General features: G+C 46.8%; 1 pseudogene; it reads left to right on the forward strand.

The window, feature by feature from the left end:
* The first annotated feature begins 958 nt into the window (after positions 1-958).
* On the forward strand, positions 959-1,684 carry LOC103581568 (annotated as a pseudogene).
* The last annotated feature ends 3,047 nt before the right edge of the window (positions 1,685-4,731 follow it).

A 4,731-nucleotide genomic window follows, 5' to 3' on the forward strand; every position in this document is an offset into this window, starting at 1 on the left:
TTTTTTAAAAACTGAGAACCACATAATTATGGGTGCAAACCCCGAGTTGATGGGAAAAATATTTGAACTGATAGACTTGTCTGTAATTAAGTACCTCAAAAGAGAACCTTTGTGAATATTTAGGTTCCTGTGGCCAAAACTCCTCATGGTAGGTGGTGGTGAAGGAAACAAGAGGTTAAAAGGTCAAAAACGTGTTAAGCATAAATCAAAGATAACTACACCTGGACCCATTATAATAAAGTTGAGAATCAAAGACAAAAGCAACAACTCAAAAGCAGCCAGAGAAAAAAGGCATATGACCTTCAAAGGAAGACTTACAACTGTCTTCTCAATAGGAACAGTGAAAACTAGAAGGTAATGAAGTAATATATTTAGAGCGCATGATAGAAAAATAATTGCAAAATTAGATTTCTACACTTTGAAAATACCTTCTTCAAAAATGCAGGTGACTCTGAGTTGGTCCAGATGTTGTATACAACAAGAAATCCAAGAAATTATTATCATTGTGTTCAAAGAAGTAAAGACAAAGATGTTAAGATAATTTTTATGTGAGGTATTGATGTGTGAACAGATATAGAATCTTGACAGAGAAATGGAAGCCACGTAAAGTAAAAAACAGCCAGAAAGAACAACTGAAATTTTTAAATTTACCATGAGCCAATTAGTGATGGGAGAAGAAAGAGTTGCTAAACTTCATGATAGATTAATAGAAATAACACAGTTGGAAGAACACAGAGGAAAAAGATTGTAGAAAAGTGAACAGATCCCCAGAGACCTGTGGGATAATATTAAGCTGCCAACATATATGTAATTAAAATCCCACAAGGAGAGAAGTGGGAGAAAGGAGTAGAAAAATGCCTGAAGAAATAATAACTGAGAACTTCTCAAATTTAGTGAAAAATGTGAATACTCATATTTGACAAGCTCAACAACCCAATATAGAGACTCCCTCTCCAAGATGTACCTCAGCACTGCAAACAGCAGCAGTTCCATTCCTCTCAGCGATGGAGACAGCCTTCCCATCACTGGACCTGATACCTACTCAGAACCTAACTTGACCCTGAGGGAACCTGTGTGGCACTGGTGAAGATCGCCACTGACACTGGGTACTAACGCATTGATGGGACCTACATCCACAGAAATGAGCATGAAGTGGGGGATGCCATCAGAGAGAAGGTAGCAGAAGAAAAGACGCAGAGGGAGGATATTTTCTACTGCAGAAAGTTCTGGGCTACAAATCTGGACCCAGAGATGATCCACCCAACCCTGGAAAGGACGATCAAGATCCTCAAACTAGATTATGTGGATCTTTACATCATGGCAATACCCATGGCCCTTAAGCCTGGAGATGAAATATATCCTGTAGCTGAGAATGGCAAATGGTTATATCACAAGTCAGATCTGTGTGCCACTAGGGAGGCTTTGGAAGCTTGCAAAGATGCTGGCTTGGTGAAATCCCGTGGAATATACAATTTTAACCACAGGCAGCTGGAACTCATCCTGAATAAACCAGGACTCAAACACAAGCCAGTCAGCAAACCAAGTTGAGTAACACCCATATTTCACCCAGCAAAATCTCTTGAAATTTTGCCAACAACATGACATTGTCGTTACAGCTGAGACAGTGACCCTTTACAGACCTACCAGGAACTGCTGCAACAGTATACATCTACCCACTGACTGACAGAAGATCACCCACCGCAACAAGAAATCCACTCCAAGAAGAAACTGGTGAAGGCTCCTCTGCCTAGGCCATAATGACACCCACAGACAACTCTAAGATTGAATACAGCTGAAGAAGTCTCACAAAGGCTGCAGTACCACACTCACCCAGATCCAAACTGAAAACACCCAACCCAACTGACAATATATAATCCTTGTATAGGAAAGATTCTCCCCCTTACAAAGTCACTAGACTTAAAAGAAGTGGCTACACCAGATACCCAGATGTCAGTGCAGAGATATGAGAAGCATGAAAAACAAGGAAGATTGACTTCACCAAAAGAAGACCACAATTCTCCATTACTAGACCCCAAACAACAGGAAATAGACAAATTGCCTGAGCGGGAATCCCAAAGGGCAATACTAAGAAAACTCAAAATGATGGATAAAAAAATAGAAGTCACAATGAAGTCAAAAAGAAATTTGAGGATGTGTATGAGAAATTCAAAAAAGAGACACAAGCAATTAAAAAAAAATCAAGCAGAAACCTGGAACTGAAGAATTCATTCAAAGAAATTAAAAATACAACCAAGAGCATAAACAGCAGGCTGGAACAAGCAGAAGAAAAACTCTCTGAACTAGAAGACAGGCTTTTTGAATTAACACACTTGGACCAAAAGAAGAAAAAAGGATTTTAAAAAATGAAGAAAACCTGCAAAATATTTCTGATAACCATTAGCATACAAATTATAGGTATACAGGAATGGGAAGAGAAAGGAAAAGGCATTGAAAGCCTATTAGGTGAACTTATAGCTGAAAACTTCCCAAATATTGGTAGAGAAACAGTCTTACAGATCCAAGAAGCTCAAAGATCTCCAAACAAATCCCATCCAGAAAGTACCTCTCTAAGACACACTGTAGTCAAATTACAAAAAGTCAAAGAAAAAAATTCTAAAAACAGTAAGAGAAAAGCATCAAATTACCTATAAAAGAATCCCCATCAGGCTAACAGCAGACTTCTGAACAGAAACCCTACAGCCTGGGAGAGAGTGGAATGACATATTAAAAGTGCTAAATGAAAGAGGTTCTGGTCAAGATGGTGGAATAAATGGTTCCCAGAATCACTCTCTCCCACAAATCAACCAAATTTACAACTATAAAAGTGTATCAGCCAAGCTGGGGCCGCTGCAGCTCAGGAGAAGAGGAGGAGAGGTCTACGGAGTTCATGAAGGTGGGAGAAACTACAATGAGAGAAAGAAAGAGCTGCTCTGAGCATTTCAGGCCGTGGCTGCTTTAAGGCCGGAGCTGCTGAGCACATGGAGCAGAAGCCGGCAGAAGGCGCAGCTGTGCCCTTCAGATGGAGTTACTTGGAGGCAGCAGGAGAGAAGAGGGCCTTGGCAGCCCCCAGGACAGCAAGACCACTAATAGGGTTCTCGTGGACCCACACAGGAGCGAGGAGCCAGAACAACCAGAAAAAGCCCAGCATCACTCTCTCCCACAAATCAACCAAATTTACAACTATAAAAGTGTATCAGCCAAGCTGGGGCCGCTGCAGCTCAGGAGAAGAGGAGGAGAGACCTACGGAGTTCATGAAGGCGGGAGAAACTACAATGAGAGAAAGAAAGAGCTGCTCTGAGCATTTCAGGCCGTGGCTGCTTTAAGGCCGGAGCTGCTGAGCACATGGAGCAGAAGCCGGCAGAAGGCGCAGCTGTGCCCTTCAGATGGAGTTACTTGGAGGCAGCAGGAGAGAAGAGGGCCTTGGCAGCCCCCAGGACAGCAAGACCACTAATAGGGTTCTCGTGGACCCACACAGGAGCGAGGAGCCAGAACAACCAGAAAAAGGGAGCCACTCAGAGGCTGGTGAGTCATTGCAAGGGATGGCACCAGGCTGGTCCCATGGGAAGTGTTTGGAGCATGGGCGGTGGGCGAGATGGGAACACCAGGAGAACATTGGGGCACAGCAAGGACAGACAACCTGCCCCCCAATCAACCCAGGACCACTCAGAGGAGACTGGTCAGGAATACAAAATTGCATGGGGTGCAGTTTGATGAAAAAAACTCAGGCCCAGATCAGAGTTTCAACACAACCCTGGTGCACCGAGTATCTGGAGAGCAGGAAGTACCTATAAGATCAACCATTAAACCCTGAGCTGCACAAAAAGCGGGGGGGGGGGGGGGGGGGGGGGGGGGGGGGGGGGGGGGGGGGGGGGGGGGGGAGCAAAGCAGCAATTTAACTTCCCACAGGAAGTTCCCCTGTGTTAGAAGCAAAGGACAAAAAAATTAGTTCTGGCTCAGGCACACCACCAGCACCTTGGGGCCTTCCTGGGAACCAGACACTTGGATCTGGGGACCGGACCACACTCCCAGTTCCAGGCAAACTGTGCCAGTGCCTCGGGGCCAGCACGGGGACCCGAGGCATGGAGAAGGGGACTGGACCCTCCTCCCACAACCAGGCACACAATGCCAGCACCTTGGGGCTCACCCAGTGACCTGATGCAAGGAGAAGAGGACCAGACCTCTCTCCCACAACCAGGCACACTGTGCCAGCACCTCGGGGCTCACCCAGTGACCCAAGGTATACAGCCAGGGACCAGTCCCTCCTCCCACAGCCAGGAACACCATGCCAGCACCTTGGGGCCTGCCCAGGGACCCAGGGCATGAAGAAGAGGATCAGACCTCTCTCCCACAACCAGGCACACTGTGCCAGCGCCTCAGGGCCTGCCCAGGGCCCTGAAGCATGGAGAAGGGGACCTGACCTCTCTCCCACAACCAGGCACACCATGCCAGCACCTCAGGGCCTGCCCAGTGACCTGAGGCAAGGAGAAGGGGATTGGACCTCTCTCCCACAACCAGGAACACTGTGCCAGCACCTCGGGGCCTGCCCAGGGACCTGGGGCATGGAGAAAGGTACTGGACACCCCTCCCCCAACCAGGCACACCAAGCCAGCTCCTTGGGTCTCACCTCGTGACCTGAGGCATGGAGAAGGGAACTGGACACACCTCCCACAACCTGGCACATGGCACCAGTGTCTTGGGAGGTCCCAGGGACCAGAGACATGGAGAAGGGGA

Source organism: Galeopterus variegatus, unplaced genomic scaffold (genome assembly GCF_000696425.1).
Source record: "Galeopterus variegatus unplaced genomic scaffold, G_variegatus-3.0.2 Scaffold13385, whole genome shotgun sequence".
Taxonomy (NCBI): Eukaryota; Metazoa; Chordata; class Mammalia; order Dermoptera; family Cynocephalidae; genus Galeopterus; species Galeopterus variegatus.